The sequence below is a fragment of the Rhinoderma darwinii genome, chromosome 1 (assembly GCF_050947455.1).
Source record: "Rhinoderma darwinii isolate aRhiDar2 chromosome 1, aRhiDar2.hap1, whole genome shotgun sequence".
NCBI lineage: Eukaryota > Metazoa > Chordata > Amphibia > Anura > Rhinodermatidae > Rhinoderma > Rhinoderma darwinii.
This window is the reverse complement of record NC_134687.1, coordinates 510,918,776-510,946,712: the sequence shown is the minus strand read 5'-3', so window position 1 is coordinate 510,946,712 and position 27,937 is coordinate 510,918,776.

Genomic DNA, 27,937 nt, shown 5'->3' with positions numbered 1-27,937 from the left:
GGCCAGACGGAGCTAGCTCCCGCCCTCTGTCTATTTATACCTGCCTTTCCTGTTCCTCCTTGCTTGTGATTCTTCTCGTTTTGTTTCCTGGCCCTGCTGCAGCTTCTTGCACCATTTGATCCTGCTTCATATTGACCCTGGCTTACTGACTACTCTCCTGCTCTGCGTTTGGTACCTCGTACTCTCCTGGTTTGACTCGGCTTGTTCACTACTCTCCTGCTCTGCGTTTGGTACCTCGTACACTCCTGGTTTGACTCGGCTCGTTCACCACTCTTGTTGCTCACGGTTTTGCCGTGGGCAACTGCCCCTTTTCCCTTGCTTCTGTGTACCCTAGTCTGTTTGTCTGTCGTGCACTTATTGAGCGTAGGGACCGTCGCCCAGTTGTACCCCGTCGCCTAGGGTGGGTCGTTGCAAGTAGGCAGGGACTGAGTGGCGGGTAGATTAGGGCTCACTTGTCTGTTTCCTTACCCCCATCATTACACCGGCAGACAGTAATCTTATACAGTATAAGATTACTGTCTGTTGGGGCTGTGTATCTAAACCTAACAAAAGGTAGGCTTAAAAGGTTTTTTCAAGTCCCTAAACATTGACGGCCTATCCTCAGGATAGGCCATCAATAAGTGATGGGTCACGGTCCGATTCCTGGGACCCCCGCCAATCAGCTGTTTTGAAGGGGTCCGTAAGAGCACTGCTTCCCCTTCATTTCTCTTACTTGCTCACACTGTGAATCGCTGACATGTCCGTGACGGCGATTCACAGTGTGACAAAGTGACCGGAATGAAGGGGAACTAGCGCTCGTACGAGCGCTGCACCCCCTTCAAAACACTTGATTGGCAGAGGTCCGGGAAGTCGGACCTGACCCATCAGCTTCAGCAGACAGTAATATTAAACTTACCCTACTCTTCGGCCGCATCGGAGGTCCTGACACCATCCAGGATCGGGATGTTGTGCACAGCACATAGCGTTGTGACGTCATATGCTGCGCACAGTGCTGTGACGTGAGAACATCCGCTGCGCTCCAGAAAGAAGGGGTAAGTACTGTCAGTTACTATAGTAACAGGTGCCCATGTAGTTTATTACTTTAATTTACTATAGTAACTTTTCATTAATGTGTTGCGGGGGGCCGCGGGCCCCCTGGCTTCGGGGCCCGGTCACAATAGCGACGGCTGCGACCCCTATAGTTAGCCACTGACCTTGATTTAAAGGTTTATGCTCAACTCACACATTTATGGCACATCCACAGGATATTTCATAAATGTGTGACAGATGTGCATCCCACCTATGTGGAAAAGTAGGGCTATCCGAATCCCGTCCCACCTGCTAAGGATGGCGGCTGCATGGAGGTGGAGAAGGAATGGAGTGTTTTTTTTGGATTTACTGGAGCAGCTGAGCTTGCATGCTTAGCTGTTTCCGTAATTCCAATAGAACTAAATCGAGGTAGTCACGCACATGCATCGCCACCTCCCTATTCATTCTTTGCCTGGATGTAGCTGCCAGTGGCCGCCTCACCGGATGGGACTGAGATTGGAGACTCCCACTCTTCACATAGGTGTGGGACCAAGAGGTGGTTCCTGTACCTCACATTTCTGACATATCCTGTGGATATGCCATAAATGTGTGAGTTGGGAATACCGCTTTATTTTTAATCTTAGAATATGTCAGTAATTTGCTTTACCATCACTGAAAGGGAATATTCCAAAGCCCTCCAGAATGCTTATCAACTATAATACAAAAAGAGGGGGATTATTTGAAATTAAATCTTTTCATTGATATTCATTAAACGGAGAATACTTTGAAGTTGCAGGCTAACATTATGTATATATATATATATATATATATATATATATATATATATATATGCAAATATAAACTCCTCAACGTTGAAATTGCAACACCAAGTAAGGTAAGCCGTAAGGTTATGCAAATCGAGGAAGTAGCAGGTATTGCTAAAATCTGCAAATTATCACATTTTCAAGCATCTAGCTCCAATCTGTGGCATGCGAGAGGGGCATCAAAGCCAGATTGAAAGCAAAGTTTTATAGCCACATGAAATCTCGAAAATCGGATCAAGTGGTGTGGGATGATTGTGCAAGGCCTACTGTTCCTCTATGTGCCAGTTATCGCCAGTTGTCACAAACTGAGAGGGACGGAGTACTTGAACTGAGAGACCTTGGTTTATCACTCTGGCAGATAACTATGTGCCTAGGCCAAGATGTCAGCACTGTTCAACGTTGCGTGTCCCGGAAGTTGGGAGAGCAACAGCAAACGGGAATGAAAGCAAGAGGTGCGCAGATCGTCTGATTGGAAGTATGATGCATAGTGATCCATTCTGTACTGCAAGTGAAAATTCACATAACATCCCAAGCCTAGGTCAGCAACCACTGTCGACACAACCCATCAGAAGGCGCTTGCACGACATTGGGCTACGAACCAGACGTCCAGCTACAGGTGTTCCATTGACCCCACACCACCGCTCTCGAAGGCTATCATTGTGCACAGCAAGACGACAATGGAGGCTGGAATGAAGGTCTATCCTCTTCAGCAATGAGTCCTGCTTTTGTCTCGGACGCAATGATAGCTGGAGACAGAACCATCACAAGGGAACGTCAGATTGGTCCTACTGCTGGGATTATGGTGTGGGGTGGCATAGTGTACGGTAGCCGGACCCCCCTAGTTTTCGTATCAGGTACACTAACAGCTCAGCATTACAGTGATTTGGTCGTGGAACCATGGCTACAGCCATTTCTCCAAAGTGTCCCAGAAGTAGTTTTTCAACAGAACAACGTCAGGCTGCATGTTAAATGTGCTATTGTGAGCAGCATGCATGGCCTAAACGTGCTACCATGGCTTTCAGCATCTCCAGACTTGTCTTCTATTGCGCACATCTGGTACGTCATTGGTTGGCAATTGCAAGGGGAGCTGCCAGCAGCCAATCTTGATGATTTGCGTGCCCAAGTGCATTCAGCGTGGCATAACATTCCTCAGACAACCATTAATAACCTCATCACCAAGGCGTGTGAGAACATGTATTTCTGCGCGTGGCACTCATACTCGATACTGAATAAATCAAGGCGTTTGGAATATTTTGTATTTTGTTTCCATTTTTTTATCATTTGCATATCATTAACATGTCTATATATACACACCATTCAGCCATAACATTATAAATACCTGCCTAATATCAAGTAGGTCTCTCTTGTGCCGTCAAAACAGCTCAGACTCTTCAAGGTATGAACTCCACAAGACTTCTGAAGGTGTCCTGTGCTATCTGGCACCAAGACGTTAGCAGCAAATCCTTTGAGACCTGTATATTGCGAGGTAGGGCATCCATGGATTGGACTTGTTTTTCCATCATATCCTACAGTTGTTCTAGACTAAGAACTGGGCATTTTCAAGGCCAAGTCAACACCTTGAACTCTTTGTCATGTTTCTCAAAACCATTCCTGAACAATTATTGCAATGTGGCAGGGTGTGTAAAGAGGCCACTGCCATTAGGGAATACCTTTGCAATGAAGGGGTGTACTTGGTCTACAATGATGTTTAGGTAGGTGTACATGTCAAAGTAACATCCACAAGAATGTAAGGACCAAGGGCTTCCCAGCAGAACACTTCCCAGAGCATCACACTGCCCTGCCGGCATGACTACTTCACATAGAGCATCTCTCCTCCAAGAAAGTAACGCCCACACACCCAGCTGTCCTCATGATGTAAAGAAAACATGATTAATCAGACCAGGTCACCTTCTTTCATTGCTCTATCGTCCAATTCTGATGCTTACATGCCCATTGTAGGTACTTTCAGTGGTGGACAGAGGTCAGAATGGGCACTCTGACCCAAAGGTGTTGCTAGCACTGGGCATCACCCAGGATTTTTGGCCTGATGCTCTGTATTTCCAAGTGACCACCATTTTCAACTGCATTTGCATCCTCAGGGCGCAGATACAGTTAAATCTTATGGCTGAACAGAGAGCTGTCATCTCCATGACCCGCCATTCGCTCTCATAAGATACAGGCCACTTCAGGCCTGCAGCCTATGAGCCGCCAGGCTGGGACTCCTTGGCTGGCCAGCGCAATGCTGTGACATCATCATGTCGGCCTGCGCATGGATCCTTTCGGAGTGTCTAATAGACTTCTAGCCTAAAGAGATTGAACGGCTTGTCAAGGAATGTGATGGGGTGAGTATTAGTTTAACTTTTTATTTAGCTATTTTCAAATCTAAGGGGTGCCATTACTGTGTGGGGGGCAGGCTTACTAATTGTGGGGCACTAGGAGGGTCATCATTACTGAGTGAGGGCCAGCATAACCGATTAGGGGGCAGCTTTACTGAGTTTGTGGGCACTTGACGGCAGCATTACTCAGTAGGGGCACTATGGGGGCGGCATTACTGAGTGGGGGCACTATGGGGGCATTATTATTTAGTGGGGGAACTCCGGGGGCTGCATTACTGTGTGGGGGCTATATGGGGCAGTATTACTGAGTATGGCACTAAGGGGCACCAATACTGAGTGCGGACAATAAGGGGTACCATTACTGAGTGGGGGAACTAAACGGGCACCATTACTGTGGGGCACTGTGTGTGGGGGCACTATTACTGTGGGGGGAACTAAGTAGGCACTATTAATGTGTGGGGGCACAGAGGGGGCAACAATATTGTATGGGCACAAAGGGGGCACTATTACAGTGTGGAAGGCACATAAGTGGGCACTGCTACTATGGCGGCCACTAAGGAGCCACTATATTTATGTGGGGCACTAATAACATGTTGTGCAATAAAGTTTGCAGCAAACTCTGCAGAAACAAGTGGTGGCCAGGAGTAGTCATCATGGTGGGCTGGGTTGATTGGGGAAGAGATGGAAAGTGAACGACCCAATCAGAGAAGATGTTATCTGTGAGCCACTGAATGTAATTATATTGTAACCACTTAGATCTACAGTATGATTATAATCTGCAGAGTATAGCATTGGTATGTAACCAATCTTTTTGATCGGACCAGATGGACTAGCCTCTGCTCCCCACAAGCATCAATGAGTCTTTGGGCACCTATGTCCCTATTATTGGTTCATTAGTTGTTCTTCCTTGGCCCTTTGGTAGGTACCAACCTAGCATACCTGCAACAGCCCACAAGACCTGCCGTTTTGGAGATCCTCAGAGCTTATTAGCAGTTGTGAGACGCCAGAGTACTAGAAAAGGACCCTTAGTCTGCAATGTGTCTTTGGTGGCTCCTGCAAAATAACTCAATGTCAGTCTGCAGTGCTACTCTTAAAGTTTCTGTAAAGAGAGATTGGTCAGTAAGTAAATAAGAAACATAGGGCTGAAACCGTGAGGACAATTGTTATCTACCATACAGTAGCTGTTCCTATCACTGACCATCAGGTTAGTCAAATAAGCATTCTGAAAAGGCGGGCCCAATACTGCCCCCTATTAGTAAAGGTGCTGTGATGCTCCAGTGATTGCTGCAACCCTCTCTAACTGTTAATCATTCAGGGCAACAGGGGTTAGACCTAAATGGAAAATAAACAGAAATAAATATAACTTCCACACTGTCAATGCAATATAGTGATAGCTATACTGTATAGCAGACCTATTTTTAGGCCATGCATAATGTTGGTGCCATAAAACAAGACTACCATGTGACCTGCTTTATCTAAAGAAGACAAATATTCTGTGCTGATTCATTTCATAATATTTTTTTATATGGGTCAGATATCTGTTTTTCAGTTACATAGCTTTTATTTCTCTTGTTCCCTTCAGAGTCAAAGAGCTGAATGATAGAGCTTAGGCTGCCTGCAGCCACCACTAGGGGGGACTGGGAGTTTTTTCATTCAGATTAATGGAAGGTGTATTAAAGGTGTTCTCTAGGATACTTTTTTTTAAATTTATTTAAGCCTCTTATTCTTGAAGAATAGGGTAATGGGGTTCTCAGTTAAAGGACAATAAACATTGATCAATCTGCTGAAGGGGTTAAACCACCTAAATAACATAACAGGCGCCTTAAAGGGAACCTCCAGTGAAGACTCTAACTTCCTGTGTAAATTCTCACATGTTATTAAGCAAATCTGCATAGCCTTGTCTTTGTTGCTTTGTCACTACTACAAGGCACTTTAAAAAGCCCTTAAGGACACAGCCTGTTTTTGCCTTGTGGACACAGATGATATTTTCAAATCTGACATGTGTCACTTTATGTGGTAATAACTCCAGAATGCTTTTACCTATCCAAGCGATTCTGAGATTATTTTCTCGTGACATATTGTACTTTATGTTAGTGAAAAAATGTGGTCGATAAAATCAATATTTATTTGTGAAAAACTTCAAAATTTAGCGAAAATTTGCAAAAATGTGCATTTTTCGAAATTTTAATGTATTTGCATGTAAAATAGATAGTAATACCACACAAAAAAGTTACTAGTTAACATCCCCACATGTCTACTTTATGTTTGCATCATTTTTTTTCATATCCTTTTATTTTTCTAGGACGTTACAAGGCTTAGAACTTTAGCAGCAATTTCTCATATTTTCAAGAAAGTTTCAAAAGGCTATTTTTTCAGGGACCAGTTCAGTTCTGAAGTGGCTTTGAGGGTCTTCTATATTAGGAAGTCCCCATAAATCACCCCATTTTTAAAACTGCACCCCTCAAAGTATTCAAAACCACATTGTAATGTTGGGGAAGGGAGACAGACAGGTGAGCCCTAATCTACCCGCCACTCAGTCCCTGCCTACTTGCAACGGCCCGTCCTAGGCGACGGCGTACAACTGGGCGACAGACCCTACGCTCAATAAGTGCACGACAGACAAACAGACATGGGTACACAGAAGCTAAGGGAAATGGGGCAGTTTCCCACGGCAACACCGTGAGCAACAAGAGAAGTGAACGAGCCGAGTCAAACCAGGAGTGTACGAGGTACCAAACGCAGAGCAGGAGAGTAGTGAACGAGCCGAGTCAAACCAGGAGTGTACGAGGTACCAAACGCAGAGCAGGAGAGTAGTCAGTAAGCCAGGGTCAATATGAAGCAGGGACAAATAGTTCAAGTAGCAGCAGCAGAGGCAGGAAACAGGAGAATCACAGGCAAAGGAGGAGCAGGAAGTGAAGGTATAAATAGACAGAGGGCGGGAGCTAGCTCCGTCTGGCAAGGCTGTGATTTGCTCTCCCACTCCTCAGCCTCCCAGCCTGATTGGTAGAAGGAGGGGTCACTCGATCAGACTTAGAAGCAGGTGCAGACTGACTAACCACGGGCGTCTTCACAGAAGCTGTGTCTGGCAGATCCTTTACAGTACCCCCCTTTTATGAGGGGCCACTGGACACTTTCTAGGTGGACCTGGCTTATTGGGGAACAGAAGATGGAACCTCCTGAGCAATACTGCAGCGTGAACATCCCGGGCGGGTACCCAAGTCCTCTCCTCAGGCTCGCATCCTCTCCAATCGACCAGGTACTGGAGAGAGCCTTGGACCATCCTGCTGTCCACAATCTTGGCCACCTCGATGTCTACCCCTTCAGGGGTGAGAACAGGGACCAGAGGTTTCCTCGAGTGAGCCAAGGATGGGGAGCAGCGTTTCAGGAGTGAGGCATAAAACACGTCGTGTATTAGAAAAGACGGGGGTAACTACAGTCGGAAGGAGACAGGGTTAAGGACTTCAATGACCTTGTATGGCCCTATATACCGGGGAGAAAACTTTTTGGAAGGGACTTTAAGGCGCAAATTTTTTGAAGACAGCCACACCAGATCCCCGACCACAAACAAGAGGTTATCAGAACGTCTTCTATCTGCCTGAGTCTTTTGTATGCTCTGGGACGCCTCTAGGTCCTTCTGAACATGGGCCCAGACTGTGCACAGTTCCCGATGAACAACATCTACCTCAGGATTGTTGGAACCACCAGGTGAAACGGAGGAGAACCGTGGATTAAACCCAAAATTACAGAAAAAGGGGGAGACCCCTGACGAGTTACTGACCCGGTTATTAAGGGAAAATTTGGCGAGGGAAATGAAGGAGACCCAATCATATTGACAGTCAGAGATAAAACACCTTAAATCTTTTTCTAGAGACTGATTAGTCCTCTCCGTTTGGCCATTAGTTTCAGGATGGAAGGCTGAGGAGAAGGAGAGATCAATCTTTAACTTTTTACAGAAGGCTCTCCAAAACAATGAAACAAATTGTACCCCTCTGTCAGAAACAATATTGACAGGAACCCCATGGAGACACAGGATGTGTTTGACAAACAAGGTAGCTAACGTCTTAGCATTGGGTAGTTTTTTGAGGGGCACAAAATGACACATCTTGCTGAAGCAGTCTACTACAACCCACACCACCGACTTGCCTTGAGATGGAGGCAAATCGGTGATAAAATCCATGGAGATATGGGTCCAAGGTCTCTGAGGAATTGGCAAAGAACATAGTAAGCCCGCTGGTCGGGACCTGGGAGTCTTGGACCTAGCACAAATTTCACAAGTGGCGACGTAGGCCTTAACGTCTCTAAGCAACCCAGGCCACCAATAGTTTCTGGCAATGAGATGCTTGGTACCCAGGATGCCTGGATGGCCAGATAGTGCAGAGTCATGATTTTCCCTGAGTACCCTTAGCCGGAATTGCAGAGGAACAAACAGCTTGTTCTCAGGAAGGTTCCCGGGAGCTGAACCTTGATCAGCCGCAATTTCGGAGACTAGGTCAGAATCAACAGAGGAAATGATTATACCTGGGGCAAAACACAAGCAGTATCTTCCTCCGAAGGAGGGCTGGCCATGAAACTACGCGACAGTGCATCAGCCTTAATATTTTTAGACCCAGCCCTATAAGTGACCAAAAAGTTGAATCTAGTAAAAAATAACGCCCATCGAGCTTGTCTCGGGTTAAGCCTCCAGGCAGATTCTAGGAAAACCAGATTCTTGTGGTCGGTAAGGACCGTTACCTGGTGCCTAGCCCCCTCCAGGAAGTGGCGCCACTCTTCAAATGCCCATTTAATGGCTAAGAGTTCGCGGTTGCCAATATCATAGTTACTCTCAGTGGGCGAGAACTTCCTGGAGTAGTAGGCACAGGGACAGAGATGGGTGAGGGACCTGGTACCCTGGGACAAGACAGCACCCACTCCCACCTCGGAGGCGTCAACCTCCACGATGAATGGCTCCATTTGGTTAGGCTGAATCAGCACTGGGGCCGAGATAAAGCACTTCTTAAGGACCTCAAAAGCCTGGACCGCCTCTGGAGGCCAGTGGAGGAGATCAGCATCTTTGCGAGTAAGATCCGTAAGAGGCTTAGCGATGACCGTGAAGTTAGCAATAAATCTCCTGTAATAGTTAGCAAACCCCAGGAAGCACTGTAACGCCTTCAGGGAGGCAGGTTGGACCCATTCAGCCACAGCCTGAACCTTGGCGGGGTCCATGCGGAATTCATGAGGAGTGAGGATTTGACCCAAAAATTGTATCTCCTGCACCCCAAACACACATTTTTCGGTTTTAGCAAACAGTTTGTTTTCCCGAAGGGCCTGGAGCACCTTCCTGACATGCTCAATGTGGGAGGACCAGTCCTTGGAAAACACAAGTATGTCATCAAGGTACACTGCAAGAAATACCCCCAGGTAGTCTCTTAAAATCTCATTTATAAAATTATGGAAGACCGCGGGAGCATTACACAACCCAAAGGGCATGACGAGGTATTCGAAATGACGTTCGGGCGTGTTAAACGCAGTCTTCCACTCATCCCCCTCTTTGATGCGGATAAGGTTATAAGCCCCCCGTAAATCAAACTTAGAGAACCATTGGGCCCCCTGAACCTGATTGAAGAGATTAGGAATCAAAGGAAGGGGATACTGGTTCCTTACAGTGACCTTATTCAAGTTTCGGTAGTCAATGCACGGCCTAAGACCACCATCCTTCTTCCCTACGAAGAAGAAGCCAGCACCTACAGGAGAAGTAGAGGGGTGAATGTAACCCTTGGCCAGGCATTCCTGGATATACTCTCTCATGACCTCACGTTCGGGACAAGAGAGATTAAATATCCTACCCTTAGAGAGCTTAGCTCCTGGTACCAAATCGATTGCGCAATCGTATTCTCTATGAGGAGGTAACACTTCGGAGGCCTTTTTAGAAAAAACATTAGCGAAGTCCTGAATAAACTCAGGTAGAGTGTTCACCTCCTCAGGGAGAGAAATTAAATTAACAGAAAAACATGACATCATGCATTCATTACCCCATTTAGTAAGATCCCCAGTATTCCAGTTAAACGTGGGATTATGCATCTGCAACCAAGGAAGGCCTAAAACCAAATCGGATGATAATCCCTGCATCACCAACACACAACACTGCTCCAAATGCTTGGAGCCAACCATGACTTTAAAAACAGGGGTATGCTGCGTAAAATAACCATTAGCAAGAGGAGTGGAGTCGATACCCACTACCGGGACAGGTTTAGGCAAGTCAATCAATGGCATAGCTACAGACATAGCAAATTCCACAGACATAATATTAGCAGAAGACCCTGAATCCACGAAGGCACTGCCGGTAGCAGACCTACCACCAAAAGAGACCTAAAAGGGAAGCAAGATTTTATTAGGTTTCATATTTACGGGAAATACCTGTGCGCCCAAGTGACCTCCCCGATAATCACTTAGGCGCGGAAGTTTTCCGGCTGCTTATTCTTACGCCTAGGACAGTTGTTCACTTGATGCTTGTCATCCCCACAGTAGAAGCAGAGACCATTCTTCCTGTGGAACTCTCTACGTTGTTGGGGAGACACGGAGGCCCCGAGTTGCATAGGTTTATCCGAGTTTTCCGTGGAAGAATGAAGCAACGGAACCTCCGGAGCCATTATGGGGGGGTCAGAGGAGAAGGCACCAAAACGTTCAAGTCGTTGTTCCCTGAGACGTTGGTCAAGACGTACCGCTAAAGCCATAACCTGATCTAGGGAGTCAGAAGAGGGATAGCTAACTAACAGTTCTTTCAGGGCATTCAACAGACCCAATCTAAACTGGCACCTCAAGGCAGGGTCATTCCACCGAGAAGCTACACACCACTTCCTAAAATCAGAACAGTACACCTCAACGGGTCTCTTACCCTGACGTAAGGTCACCAGCTGAATCTCGGCAAAGGCAGTCTTGTCAGTCTCGTCATATATGAGCCCGAGAGAGAAAAAAAACATCAACAGAGGAAAGTTCAGGGGCGTCAGGAGCCAAGGAGAAGGCCCATTCTTGGGGGCCGTCCTGGAGCCGGGACATAATTATACCCACTCGCTGGCTCTCAGAACCTGAGGAGTGGGGCTTTAAACGGAAATAGAGCCTACAACTCTCCCGAAAGGAGAAAAAGGTCTTCCGGTCCCCTGAGAACCGGTCAGGCAACTTGAGGTGGGGTTCAAGAGGTGAGGTGGGGGGCACTACCAGGGTAGCATCATGCTGGTTGCCCCTCTGAGCCAGGGCTTGGAGGGGCAACCTGTAGGGAGAGGCCCTGCATTTGCTGAGCCAGGGTCTCAAGGGGGTCCATAGTTGTGTCAGGGACCAGGGTAGAAAAGGTATATGGGCCTGTGATTATGTAATGTCGGGGAAGGGAGACAGACATGTGAACCCTAATCTACCCGCCACTTAGTCCCTGCCTACTTGCAACGGCCAGTCGTAGGCGACGGCGTACAACTGGGCGACGGTCCCTACACTTAATAAGTGCACGACAGACAAACAGACATGGGTACACAGAAGCTAAGGGAAATTGGGCAGTTGCCCACGGCAACACCGTGAGCAACAAGAGAAGTGAACGAGGCGAGTGAAACCAGGAGTGTACGAGGTACCAAACGCAGAGCAGGAGAGTAGTGAACGAGCCGAGTCAAACTAGGAGTGTACGAGATACCAAACGCAGAGCAGGAGAGTAGTCAGTAAGCCAGGGTCAATATGAAGCAGGGACAAATAGTTCAAGCAGCAGCAGCAGAGCCAGGAAACAGGAGAATCACAGGCAAAGGAGGAGCAGGAAGTGAAGGTATAAATAGACAGAGGGCGGGAGCTAGCTCCGTCTAGCCAGGCTGTGATAGGCTCTCCCACTCCTCAACCTCCCAGCCTGATTGGTAGAAGGAGGGGTCACTCGATCAGACTTAGGAGCAGGTGCAGACTAACTAACCACGGGCGTCGACACAGAAGCTGTGTCTGGCAGATCCTTTACCCACATTCAGAAAGTATTTTAACCCTTTAGGCGTTTCACAGGAATTAAGGCAAAGTAGAGGTGAAATTTATAAATTTCATTTTTTTGCCGAAATTCATTTTTAATAAAAAAATTCTGTAACACAGAAGGTTTTACCAGAGAAACGCAACTCAATATTTATTGCCCAGATTCTGCAGTTTTTTCTAAATATCCAACATGTGGCCCTAGTGTCCTAATGGACTGAAGCACCGGCCTTTAGAAGCAAAGGAGCACCTAATGGATTTTGGGGCCTCCATTTTTTAGGAATATATTTTAGGCACCCTGTCAGGTTTGAAGAGGTCTTGTGGTACCTAAACAGTCGAAACCCCCAAAAAGTGACCCCATTTTGGAAACTACACCCTCAAGCCATTTTTCTAGGGGTATAGTTATCATTTTAACCCCACAGTTTTTGCAGAATTTAGTGGAATTAGTCTGTGAAGATGAAAATCACCTTTTTTTCTGTGGAAACACATTTGTTTCATTTTATAAGGAATAAAGGAGAAAAAGCACACCAACATTTGTAAAGCAATTTTTCCCGATTACGGCAATACCCTATATGTGGTCATAAACTGATGTTTGGACCCACAGCAGGGCTCAGGAGGGAAGGAACTGCTTTTTGGATTTTGGAGCGCAGATTTTGCTGTATTGGTTTTCTGTGCCATGTCTGGTTTGCAACGCCCCTGAGGGACCAAAACAGTGGAAACCCCCTGAAAGTGACCCTATTTTGGAAACTACACCCTTCAAGTAATTTTTCTAGGGGTATAGTGAGCATTTTGACCCCACAGAATATTTTTTAGAGCTAAGGTGACCAAAAAACTGCGATTTTGGCGCTTTAAATTATTTATTTCTTACAGTGTTCACTGTGCAGAAATATATTACGTTTTACTTTATTCTGCGGGTCGGTACGATTACAGTGATACTATATGTGTATAGTTTTTTTAAAGTTTTGCAGCGTTTGCACAATAAAATGACGTTTCTAGAAAATAATTTATTTTCTGAGACACCCTATTCTGAGCTGTAACTTTTTTTATTTTTTTATTCAAAAAAGCTGCGAGACGGGTTGTAGTTCTTATTGGTACTATTTTGGGGTAAATGCGACTTTTTGATCACTTTTTATTCTATATCATGGGAGGGGTGGTGGCCAAAAAATAGCGATGCTGACATAGTTTTCTGTTTATTTTGTTTGCGGCATTCACCGTGCGGAAAAAATAACATTATAGTTTCATAGTTTGGGTCGTTACGAACACGGTGATACCAAATATGTGTTTTTTCATTTTTTTCCTATAATAAATAATTTATTATAGGAAAACAAAAACTTTTATTTTTACACTTTTATAAAACATTTTTATTAACTTTTTTTTAACTTTTTACACTTTATTTTTTTGTTTATTAACTTTTTTTTTTACTTTTTACACTTTTTTTTTTTTTACCTGCAGCTCAGACCGCTGCTAGAATACATTACACTACCTGGGTAGTGTAATGTATTCCAACGGTCAGTGTGACGTCACAGTCACTCTGACAGTAAGTCTACAAGGACCAGCAATCGAGCACCACATTTATCGGGTTAATTGGCGAAATCAGCGGGCGATGAGCTGCTGATCGGCAACACTGGAGTGTCAGCTGAGAACGACACAGTGACTTCCTGTCACTCTGACAGGAAGCCTATCAGGACCAGCCGAAGGTTGGTCCTGATGGGCTTCCGTCCATGGCAGACACGGAAGCCATTGTTTGGCTTCCGTTTGCCATGCTATCGGCAAACCCCGCGATTTCGGACCGGGGTCTGCCGATATGCTAGAAACCCCTAAAATTCGGCGATTGCAACCGATCGCTGAATTTAAGGGGTTAATTCGCCTAAATTTGCGGCAAAGGACCGCTGGCCGGCAAGAGTGGAGTGACCTCCCTGTTCCCGGTGCAAACTGTCGCCGACAGTGTGCACCGGAAACAACTCAGTAACTATACGTCCTCGTGCAGGAAGTAACCTCCCGCGACGACGTATAGTTACTTACTCGTGCGGGTAGGGGTTAAAGGAAATTTATCATTTATTTGATTTTAGTTTAATTCATTCATATTCAGTCTGTAGAAGAGAAATTATGTGTTTGCTCTTATTTTAAATGTATTTATTTTTAAGAACTTATCTGTCGGTGGCGGTATTACAGACACATACTTCCTATATTTTGACAGTACTGTTTAGACAGTACAGTAGGGCATGTGGCTTTATGGCAGCTGCAACAAATAGGAATTAATTGTAATGTCATAAACTAACAGTCCCCAGAGATCCCGGAGTGACGGAGTGTCAATGGAGCTGTCTTTCACTCGCCCATCCTCTAATGAAGTAACTCTATACAGTCAAGCTAATAAGTGAGCTACAGAAAGTGTCAGCTTATTGTGACTGCTCTGTAGCGCTGTAGTGCTGTAGGCTGTGGACCGCTGGCATCCGCCTCCTCCCAGTGGTCGCGGCCGCCAGCCCGTATGTACTTACTGCCAGCGTCCCCTTTTTTCCTCCATAGGATGCCAGCATGCTCTGCCTCCTGCCGCAAGGACCTGTAGAGTGCCAGTGGTTAAAGGGTCAGCGCGCACACCAGTAATTGTGGCCCCATACCCTGATGTATAAAAGGAAGTCTGCCCTGTATCCCAGTACCTGAGCCATGTTGTTGCTAACCAAGTGTTAGTTTGCAAAGTAACCCGTAACCTGTTCCTGAAGCCTGTGTTTGTCACGACTGTCAAGTCCAGTGCTCAGCACAAGCCAGCTTCCGATAATCCAGGACAAACCACCTTCAGATAACCCACCACAAGCCAGCTTTCGATAATCCGGCACAAGCCAGTTTCCGATAATCCGGCACAAGCCAGTTTCCGATAATCTGGCACATTCCAGCTTCCAAAAATACGACACAAGCCAACTTCAGATAATCAAGCACAAGCCAGCTTCCAGCTATCTGGCACCAGCCTGCCATCCATGTACCATCGACCAAGTGACATATATTTGTTTGGCCAGCTGCCACTCCGTTACAGCAAAATGTGACCCAGTCGGTCCACATTCCCTGCAGTCCTGACATGCTCTAGTGGCCAGTGTGAAAACTGGAATATTTCAAAGTGTTTTATGTGGATGGTAACAAAGTTAAAAAAAAGAAAAACACCAAATATGTTAAAAAAAATATGTTTGTAATCAAAACCTGATTTAAATAACATGGCATTTTCTGATGACACGTTATTTTTAATTAAAGCACCTAGTAAAGTTGGGCTAAAAGCTATAACATATAAAGTATACAAATTTGTAATATATTTTAATTACCCGTTTAACACCTGGGCGTATTTGCTACTGGGTTACAGAATGCTATTGTTAGCTAGTGGATTCTGACTACAGTCTCCTTTGTAGTCAGGTTCTATCTGGAAAAGCTACTCTTAAGGTATGTTCACACGTGACAAATTTGTTTATAGAAATTTCTGAAAATCTACTTATACATCTAAGAAGTTGTTTCTGCAGCATGTGCATCAGAATTGTATAATTTTTTTTTTACAAAATTCAGATTTTTGTAAGTAGCAGAAGTTCCGGAAAATAATCTGTCTTGTTGGAACTTCTCTTAGGATCCCCAACACACACAGATAGATCCTGCAGCCGCGTCTGCTCTCAGATATCACACATCCAAAACAGAAACATAAAAACATTTGAAATCCTATTGAGATGAATTCAGTTATTGTTAATCCCATTAAACTATGAGAACACAAACTCTAGGTTAAACAATTTTAGCAAAGTAATATTTGTACCACTGTAAATGCTCTACAAGCATCAACAGGTCTAAATGAAGACACCAAGAAAAAAAGTGCTAAATATAATTAATCTTTTTCATTTCTATCTTCAGCTAGTTTTAATGTTAACCTATGTTTTATACTTCAGGTTGAGAGGTTGTGTGGGAGTAAATGCTCTCGTTTTGCGTGAAAGCATTGGAAAAGCTTCTTTAAATGTTATTTTCAAGGGTTAATGATATGATAGTGATGACCTGTCATCGGTGACCATCTATATAAGCAAACAACAAAAATCCTCACACCTCTATGTGTCAAATAATTCAAGTTATACTGTCATTTTGTATACCTTTCACAATGTTGATCAAACCAGCTAAAGGGGTTTACCCCACCAGGGACAATTATGACATATCCACAGGATATGCCATAAATGTCAGATAGATGTGGGTCCCACCTCTGGGACCTGTGCCTATCTCTAGAACAGGGCCCCCTAAACCCCGTTCTACTGCTCTGTGTTGTGGCTGAAGCAGGTGAATTCTGAACATAAAGAGGGAAAGTCCCATAGAATTGAATAGTAGTTACGGAAGTAGTTTCCGTAAGTCCCATAGCATTGAATAGTAGTTACGGAAACAGCGTAGCTTCCGTAACTGCCATTCACTACTATGGGACTTATGGAAACAGAATAGTTCAGCGAGCTATGCTGTTTTCGTAACTCCCGACCATAAAGTCAGGAAGTGGCCAGGTGCCAGCGTGAGCAGAAGAAGGTAGAACGGGGTTTAGGGGGCCCCATTCTAGAGATAGATGCGGGTCCCAGAGGTGGGACCCACATCTATCTGACATTTATGACATAAGAATGAATCTTCTCTGTCACGATGCGGAGTGTGGACCCACTGGGCCATACCGCGTAGCGGGATGGCAGCTGGCCAAACAGGTAGGTATAGAGTTTAATTAGTTCAGCGAGGGTACCTGAGACAATCGTAGGCAGTAACGAGGCAGGCACGTCCAGGACCAGGTGAAGGGAAGTCGTCAGGTGAGGCATAGCAGATGAAGCGTAGGCTGTAGCACAGCACGGCAAATAGTACAGCACGGCAATAGCACCAGGTAGCATGGAAACAGGATACGGGATACGGGATACAGGAGCAAGGTACACTGGGAAACTGGAAGACACTGGGAGACCATAAGCACGACAAACAATGGGTAACGAACAACGCTCTGGCAAAGAGCAAGGAGACAGAGCCCCTTTTTATAGCCCAGGGCATCCTGGGCTTGATTGCAGAGTTCCTGCAAAAATGCGCGCACTGGCCCTTTAAGGCCGTGCACGTGCGGGCGTGCGCGCCCGCCGGAGACGCTCTGAGTCCGGAAGTCAGTGCCGACGCCTGACAGGAGGACGACGCTGCAATGAGGTAAGTTGTCCATGGCCACGGCCGTCGAGGTTAACGAACGAACGAACGAACGAACGAACGAACGACGGACCGTGGCCATAGACGTTACATTCTCATTATCAAATGTGTGTACAAATACAGTACATGACGTTATACAATTAGAGTAGTAGAACACAAAGCTAAAAGGTTACTTCCATCATTCCAAAAGACTAATCATTCTGATTATTTCTTAATGGCAATGTAGGGTTTTCCATTAATCGCCTGATGGAACTCCAGATATGCATTGTCTGACTTCAAAAGATCCTTCGGCTTTTGAATAGAACACTATAAACCTGATTTCAACAGACCAAAAACATGATGTGACAAGCAGTTTGACACAGGCCCTGCGCTAATTTCCGCTATTTGCAAAGAGGCACATCTGAATGAAAACAGCTCAGGAAAATGGGTCACTATAGTTGGGGCCATGTCAGTCCACATATAAAACTCAGTACAGGGAAAAATAAGCAGCCATTGATTTCCAGTGAAAGCATTAAGAGTCTGGGGGAAAATAGCCAAAATGAGGCACCAGCTGCTCTCTGCTGGAAGTCTTTTGTAGAGGAGTAAGCAGACTGAGAGAAAGCAAATGAAATGTAGGACCTAAAAAGGAGAGTGACATAGGAATCAGTGTATGAGAGGTAACGGTGATTGCCTTGGCAATTTACCCATTTTAAGATTTAACAGATTTCTATTGGTGCTACATTTATTTTCTTCAATATTTTTCCAAATCAAATATCTTATCTGCAAAGGTTGTTCATAAGCTGACATCTCTGAGTGTTTTAGACAAATGATTATGCTTTTATGTGTATCACATGAATTTTATAAAAAGAACCAGATTTTCTAGATATAGAATAATGATTTGTTTTCATTGCTTTTCCAGACAGCTCCATTATAAGTCACTTATGATGTGCGTCCTTTATAAAAAAAAAAACAAAAAAAAAAAACAATGATAGCTCACTATAAATTTGCTCAAATCAAGAAAACATTTTAGAAAACGATCAATACTAAAATGTATCATATTGTAAGAGAGAATTAATGCACTTCAAGGATTTACATTTTCAAATGCTTTCACGTGCCTTGTTTGTCTGGTCGTTGTTCCAATCTTAGGATACAAATTATTGCCTGCCCATTCAATTACTAAAACATGGTTAAACATTTTAGAAAAAACTAATTGAAATTGCTGCTGGGGAATCCACTGGGAATACAGCCAACATTCAAAACCAAGGAAATGAGCTTGGTGGTCTTTGTTTGAATTGTGACAAGACAGAATGACAGTGACTGCTAAGCACTGTGCCGGAATGAAGGCTGTAATGTCACTTTTCCCATGGGAGGCCCCTTCCCCTGATCACGATGAGGTCATTACTGGTTAAACATGCTTCTCAAGGGTATAAAAAGTGAAGCATTAGCTTGCATAGGAATTTTAGCTACATTTAGAGTTAGATCATTGTAGAAGATCAGCAACATTACCACTACTATATATCTTACAGATATTCATGTAGGAAAAATGTATTTTATATTTATAGTTAATTTATGCACAAATACATAAACACATCAGATTTTATTTGTTAATGACAACAATATTCTGAATCTATGCATATATGATAGATAGATGATGATGATAGATAGATGATAGATAGATAGATAGATAGATAGATAGATAGATAGATAGATAGATAGATAGATAGATAGATAGATAGATAGATAGATAGATAGATAGATAGATAGATAGATGGATGGATGGATGGATGGATGGATGGATGGATGGATGGATGGATGGAAGGATGGATGGATGGATGGATGGATGGATGGATGGATGGATGGATGGATAGATAGATAGATAGATAGATAGATAGATAGATAGATAGATAGATAGATAGATAGATAGATAGATAGATAGATAGATAGATAGATAGATAGATGTATCGTATATGTTGTACTCAATTGTAACTTGTTTCCCTAAAAAAAAAAATTAACAGAGTTGGTTACATATGTCTTCATAATTAGTATAAAATCTGATCAGAAATACTTTTTAATTTACCGCAACTGTTCGCTTGCCTGATGTATACTGTCAATGTTCAGTCAGCAAGAGAACTATATTAACCATTAAAACAGGGGCATAGCTATATGAGGTCCAGAGGAACCAGTCGTACATGGACCCTGGTGACTAGGGGGAGCCAAAATCCCCTCTGCCACCAGATATCAGTATTAAAAATAGCACATTGTAGGTAAAGGGCCATGTTACAGATATTGCATTAAGGCCCAGGAGTTTCAAATTAAACTTATGCACTGAATAATAATAAATAAATAAATGATGTGTTTCTTGTAAAGCTCCGTGTCTCTACCGTGTGCCAGTGGTGCAATTTCTTCCCCTCAAAAGAGTAAATCAGTGAGTCCCCAGGGTCCTCTACCATGTCTTGTCATCACAGATGCCTTGTACATGGAGATATTACAGCGGCACCTAAGCACTGGTAGCATCTGTCAATGACATCAATAGTAATAGCAATGGCTTTGCCCTGGGATGAAAATGATATGAAACAGCAGACCAGCTGACGTGGCATATAGTTCTCCTGAAATCTAATTTGGGGGTCGTACAGAGGGTACTCTCAGCCCCTGATGGTTTAACTCATTAGTATGATCATGTAAAGGCTACTATTATACTTGTCTCATTATAGTAAGTACCTTTGCAAGCTCAGATTAAGTACCTTGGAGTTGACACACTACTATTTAATGGTCCGTCTTTATGATACATGGATGTGACAGGTATGTCTGAGGTTAATCTTCTCTTTGTAGCCTCTAAAGCTCCGGCTACTAGTGGGTGGTCCAAAATGAAGGACTGCTTCCTCTCCATTAATTCCATATGCACTAATATGGCATTTTAATAGAGGCTGTCCAAACTGGACAATTCCTTTAACATATCTCTTGGTTATGAAGAAATAAGAATCAAGCAAGAGTACTCATGGGTATACCAGATCACTTATTTGAAAGTGGCAGCTAGGTTCTAAGCATCTTCCTTTCGCTAAGTCAAAGACACTAAACATGGCATCTGAAGGCCAAGTTTTGAATACTTATAGTCATTTTAGAACTAAATATCATGTTTCCTATTCCTTTGACTGAAATGCCATATTACTAACAGTGTTGGTCACAGACCATAGTCATAATGAGTAAAACCCATCTCAGACGAGACTGCTAACCTATGATTTGTGTCATACCTTGACGTTATGTTCTAGAACTCTTTTTAAACATTCAAGTTAAAACCCTGTATTATTAATAATGAATATGAAGGCTAAGATTCTGGGTAATGAGTAGTCAAATCCGATTTCCCAGTAATCCAACGCCTTAGTGCTTGGAAAACTAGGCGGATATGCCCTCATTCTACAGCTTTCATGTTCTGTTCAGTTGTTCGATATTATAGGACTTCATGTAATAAGGAAAATTATGTTTGCAGATCACAGATTACTGAAGACTGTCATCTTCCAAGTTCTATGGAGCAAACCACTCTTTTATACTTTTCTCATTTCAAATGTGCTCATCTGTTCCCATACAAACATACCTATAATTGTCACATTCTAAGCACAAGGAAAACATTATTCCGTGAAGTATAAAGAAGTCAGGCCTTAATGGATTTCTGTCCTTCAGTCAGTCACTTGAGCGGTGGTCTGCTTCACAGACACAGCAGCTTCATTTCCATATGAATATTGATTCCTCTCACATGAATGGCCCATCCTTTTATGTTGCTTTCACGTGAGTTTCCTCTCCTCCGAATATATTTTTTTCATTGCTTTTGCTGGGATCGGCAATGCTCTTTAGGTTAAAAAAAAATCCTTTTAAAATAATACAGAAGCTCAACGGCAGCTTATCCACAGTCCTCTCTCTGTCAAGCATAAACACCCTAAGCTTCCTCCTACCCAACCATTGAACATTTGACCTTCCTCATTACCTCACCAGATAAGGGGGCAGGAAACAATATGAGTGGACATAAACAGGGAACTATTAAATGCAATGGAAGACCTAATATAAGATGCTGTCATTCACTATTCTCTCCATCAATTGATTAAAAGCTTACTCGTTTTATGTTTGATATTCATCTCAGCAATGTCAAATTCATTAGTTCTAATGGAAAATGAAAACAAAGCCTAATATTGAGGAATAATTGAAGCTTTTGTATTGTGAGAAGTCTTTGATATTAGTGCAATAAAATGTTAACTAGCTATGTTTTACCAGGCAACCAAAGATTAAAGGATTTGCATTGGAAATTATGGGATGCATTGCAATTATTTTAAAAGAAAAGAGCAGACCCAAGCAATTTTATGCCTGCTTCTAAGATGCTTGACTTTTTCACCTCTTTATTTAGTATTTATACAGTTTGGTCTCGATTTTAATTTTGTTTGTTATGTCATTCAGCTCAACATTTATTCTGTTGAAAGTAAAATAAATAAGTAAAGAATTAATCAAATTATAATATAATATTGAATATAATATTAAGTGATAGCACCAGTTGCAGTCCTTCCATACTGGGATGAAGCTAGGCTTTCTTTCACCTGAAGCAAATATTTAGTTTGGTACCTCTCTCCATAAAGTAATATATACATATGTTAGCCTGTCCTGCTTCAGCACTGCTGCTGGTTGAGAGCCCTGCTCTCCTCTATGCAAAATGAGTCTGCTTAAGGCCTCATGCACACGAACGTATTTTTTTCCTCCCGTAAATACTGGCATAAATACGGGTCCTTGGTCACATGTATTCGACCCGTATTGCACCAGTATTTACGGCTCCGTGTCTGTAAATACGGGTCCGGTGTCACCAGTATTCCACCCGTATTTACGGGCATGTTTTCGCTGCAAAATTGCACTGCACTAATCGGCAGCCCCTTCTCTCTATCAGTGCAGGATAAAGAGAAGGGGCAGCCCTTTCCGTAGTAAATGTAAAAGAAATTCATACTTACCCAACCGTTGTCTTGGTGACGCCTCCCTCTTTCATCATCCAGTCTGACCTCCCTGGATGACGTGGCAGTCCATGTGACCGCTGCAGCCTGTGATTGGCTGCAGCAGTCACATGGGCTGAAACGTCATCCCGGGTGGCCGGACTGGAGGAAGGAGCAGGGAATTCTGGGTAAGTATGAATGTAAGTACTATTTTTGCACACGTTGATCTATATTGTGATTGAAAATTACTGTCCAGGCTGCTGAAAGAGTTACTGCCGATCGTTTAACTCTTTCAGCACCCTGGACAGTGACTATCCACTGACGTCGCCTAGCAACGCTCCCGTAATTACGGGTGCACACACGTAGTCACCCGTAATTACAGGAGCCCCATAGACTTCTATGGGCCTGCCCGTGCCGTAATTACGGCCTGAAATAGGACATGTTCTATATTTTTCAACGGCACAGGACCTTCCCGTAAGCATACAGGGAGGTACCCGTGGCCAATAGAAGTCTATGGGCCCATAATTACGGCCCGTGATTACGGGCGTTTTTACGTTCGTGTGCATGGGGCCTAAGGGGATGTTCACAGCCTACATATTGCAGACTTTCCACAGCAGATTTCCTTGTGGAAAATCCGCAGGGAGTTACAGTAGCAGCAGTGTGGATGAGATTTAAACAAATCTCATCCACACACTGCGTGAAAAATCCGCAAAAAAAAGTTCAGAAATTGTCCCGTGGTGCATTTTTTTAATCCGCAACAAGTCAATTTATGCTTCGGAATCGCTGCTTTTCTGTTGCAGGTTTTCCCCATTAAATTCAATGGGGAGGTAAGACCTGCAACAAATAGCAAATGTTGCAATTTTTGTGGCAGAAAAGCTGTGATTCTGACGCAAAAATCGCAAGTCAAAAAGACAAAAAACCCTTTTGTTTTGTAAAGTTAATGAAAAAATTAATACTTACCGTCCGGGCGTTGTCATATACGACGCTTTCTTCTATTCTCCATCCAGTTTGACCTCCTGGGATGACGTTTCATTCCATGTGACTGCTACAGCCAATCACGTGCTGCAGTGGTCACATGGGCTGTATCTTCATCCCAGGAGGCCGGTCCACACGGAGAACAGAATAAAGTGTCCCTATGACGACGGAGACTGGGGTAGGTATACACTTTTTTTTTTCAACTACTATTTTCCACAGCAGAGATTCCGGACGAAAAACTGCACCACAAATTGGTACGGTTTTTTGGCAGGAATTTCCTGCGGGCTCCAGGACGGATATGCTGTGTCCTTTTATGCAGTGTATCCGTCCTGTGTGAACATGGCCTAAAAAATATGTATTACCATTATTTTTCAAATTTTATTATTTAAAGAGACTCTGTCACCACATTATAAGTGCCCTGTCTCCTATATAAGGAGATTGGCGCTGTAATGTAGGTCACAGTAATGCTTTTTATTTAAAAAACGATCTTTTTTCACAAAGTTAGGAGCGATTTAACTTTATGCTAATGAGCTTTCTTAATGCCCAAGTGGGCGTACTTTTACTTTCGACCAAGTGGGCGTTGTACAGAGGAGTGCATGACGCTGACCAATCAGCATCATGCACTCCTCTCCATTCATTTACACTGCACTAGCGATATAGATATATCACTATGTGCAGCCTCATACACAAGCCCTAACATTACTAGTGTCCTGATAATGAATACACATGACCATCCAGCCTGGACGTCATGTGTACTCAGAATCCTGACACTTCTGACTGTTTTTTTGTGAGATTCCGGCAAGTGAAACCAAATCTCGTTTAGCTCCGAGATCTCGCGAGATTTCGTATCCGTTGCTGGAATCTCACAAAAAAGAGTCAGAAGTGTCAGGATTCTGAGTACACATGACGTCCAGGCTGGATGGTCATGTGTATTCATTATCAGGACACTGTAGTAATGTTAGGGCTTGTGTATGAGGCTGCACATAGTGATATATCTATATCGCTAGTGCAGTGTAAATGAATGGAGAGGAGTGCATGATGCCGATTGGTCAGCGTCATGCACTCCTCTGTACAATGCCCACTTGGTCGAAAGTAAAAGTACGCCCACTTGGGCATTAAGAAAGCTCATTAGCATAAACTTAAATCGCTCCTAACTTTGTGAAAAAAGATCGTTTTTTTAAATAAAAATCATTACTGTCACCTACATTACAGCGCCGATCTCCTTATGTAGGAGATAGGGCACTTATAATGTGGTGACAGAGTCTCTTTAACTTAAAAACCCAAAAATCCATTTGGAAACTTCTATATTTTTCAGTTTAGCACCAAATGATAAAGTTTCATTTTAAACAATATGAACTGAAGAATTAGATCACCTTTCATAGAGGCGTAACTTGCAACTCCTGGGCCCCAAAACAAAATGTGTAACAGGGCCCAAGCTACCGTGTGACGATTTTAATACTGGTGTCTTTTCATATGCTCTACTCCTCCTAAACTTTGCACCTCCTAAATCTATGTCCCTGGTCTCAACAATTTTTTCAAAGATTTGCCTTAGTGCAAATTATATTAAAATACCGTATTTTTTGGACTATAAGATGCAGTTTTTCTATTAGAATCTTAGCTGTAATCTTCTGCTGCGTCTTATCTCCTGAAGGCAAACAGAAGCCAGCAGCAGGAGACTGAGCTCTGAGCTTCAAAGGTCCTTGCAGTGCAGTATAAATGAAAGCTGCATGTCCTGTGCTGTGTGTAAAAGATCTCTGTGTTATCTGCTCACTGAACAGTCACATTTTACACACAGTTCTGTCAAATCTGACTGTTCATTAAGCAAATAACACAGACATTAATACACACAGCACAGTAAATCTGTGCAGGGCAGAAAAAGAGACAATTGATCCAGCGCTGAGTTCAAAAGTAAGTAATATTCCAACTTTATTCCAAATATATTAAAAAGCAACACGCCATGAGTAAGGACAAGTGACTTGTCCGAAACGCGTAGGCCTGCTATTTGATGCATCCATTCCTTTGTATATGGACTTTTTAAAATATATTTGGAATAAAGTTGGAATATTACTTGCTTTTAAACTCGGCGCTGGATCAATTTTCTCTTTTTCTGCCTTGATCTTCATCGTGTGCCGTCACGAGGATCTTGGCGCTGTCCGGGCTCAGACATAGGATCGGTGAGCTGGAGGATTCCTCCACTATTAATTCTAAATCTGTGCAGGTACTGATCTCCAAGGACCTTCTAGACACGCCCCTTCCATATACAGAGCAGCAGGAAGAGCAGATTCAACACCATTAACCCCTGTCTCTCCACATCTCTGATGTCTGGTGAGGTCAGGGGATGGTGAGAGCACTATAGCTGCCAATATCTTGTATTTCTGTGTCTGACATTGGAATGGGGCACTGTGGCTGGCATTCTATTGGGGCACTGTGGTACCCTATTGTCTCAATATTACCCAGGAAATGTACAGTTAAAGGCAAAACCTTTTTTCTCCTCTTTTATGCTACAATTTATGGGTGCGTCTTATGGTCCGGTGCGTCCTATAGTCCGTAAAATATGGTAGATATATCTATTTAACAGTGACATTACAAATTATTTTTGCTGTTTTGATGTTTTTCTTACGTGAATGAGCCAAACATGTTAGAAACCTTTGTTATTTACATTGCACAATATATTAAAATCTGAGAACTGAGATCTTATGTACCACAGCTGTACGGAGGTGCTGTGAATTGTTTATACATTCACTCCCATATAGTAAGTATATTGACTAGATGTATGCATAGACTTCAAATCAGCTCATGATAAACGGACTATACAGTAATGTATGTGAAACAATAAACAGCTCCTCTGTACAGCTGCAATGCCGAAATCTTGGCTCTGGGTTAAAATAAAACTCCAGTCAAAAATGAAAAATTAGCTATCACATAATGTAGTTTTGGTATGGTTCCAACTAACTATTTTTGAATTGTGTGGAAAGGCGAAATGACACACGGTTAATAAATTCAACAATTTCGTATGGACCAATAAACCCAGGAGCAAACTTACGAGACGGTACTTTCAGTTGCAGATTCTTAGTACAAAGCCATACCTTATTACCCACACTGAACACAGGAAACACCGTATGTCTTTTGTCAGTATTTTTCTTTTGAATTAATTAACCTAAGCAGAGTTCTGGATACACTTTTACATTCAGAATCTATGAGGGAAAAGATTCTGCAATAGAACCCCCAGACTGTCCCCCTGTCCTAGGAATAAGTGGGAAGATAGTATGGGATTTGCTGCACCCCTTACTGGACCAGGGCTGAGGGGAAAGCAGGGCTGTTTGCAGTGACAATTTGCTGCTGGTCAAATACAAGGACAAGTGTGATGTCCTTGTATTGACCACTCTCCATGCAGATCGATCCAGCCCTGTCCCAGTGTGAGGAACCACAGAGCAGACCATCAAACCTGTGTGTATCCAGGACTACAACCAGTTCATGGGAGGGGTGGATCTTTCGGACCAGGTTCTGCAACCCTACAATGCCGTCAGAAAATCAAGAACCTGGTATAAAAAATTGGCCGTATACCTGACACAAGTGGCACTATATAATTCCTTTGTTCTGTATAAAAGTGCAGGCCATAGGGGGACTTTTCTTGATTTTCAAGAAAAAATTATTAAAACTTTGATTTTTGGAGACCAGGAAAGGGAGAGCGGCAGTGGAAGCAGCAGTGCTTCTAGAATAGTGGGTTCAAGAATTGTTCATGGGCAGCATTTCCCTGGCGTACTTCCCCTCACTGAAAAGAAAAGGAGGCCCCCAAAGAAGGTGTCGAGTGGGCTCGATGAGGGGCATTAGGAAAGACACCACTCACTACTGTGAGACCTGCCCCTCTAAACCGGGCCTCTGCCGGCAATCCTGACATCCCAGTAAAACCACTAAATAGAACTAAAAATTTCCATTATACCCCATGATGAATATCTTGAAGCACAGGAGAAAAGGCACGCTAAATATTAAGGCCTCAATATTTGTAGGGTCTAAATACTCACTACACACCTAGATAAAAAGCATGGTTATAGCTTTCAAAATGTGACCCTATGTTGTCACTGAAATGGCATATCTTTTTTTTTTCAAATTGTAAGATGACCTGTAATGACTATGTCCTGCCGCACAAAGCTCAATTTGTTTTACTGTATGGTGAAATGGACATATTTTTTTTATTTGGAGGATCTCTAATAATCGAGCTGTTCCATATCAATACTCAATTTTTTTATATTTATATTGCCTTTCACTCCAGAACAGTTGACTTTTCCCACTATAATTTATTATATATCAGACTAGAATGCTGTTCACAACGGCATCAGAATGACACAAATGTGGGACAATTGCTTTGTTAGCAAGACATAGTCAAACAGGCAAATGCATATTTCAGGACATGCCTCCTTTATGAGAACATAGTGGTCAGCATGCTCACTACACTCCTGAATAGCTTAAGGTGTGTAGTTTTAAGAATGGGTCATTTCTTTGGGGTTTCTATCATTCTGTCAGTTCAAAGTCTCTCCAAACGTGCATTGGGGCCTAAAAGATTTTCAAGCAAAATTGGTGCCCTGAAAACTACCAGGTACTCTGTTCCTTTTGGGCCCTGTCGTGTGTACAGGCAGCGCATTAGGGCCAACATGTGGGTATTTGTGAACACAGGATAAACAGGGTGATAGATTTTGAGGTGTATTTCTTTATTTTCATGTTCACTTTACAAAGAAATTGGTCTTCA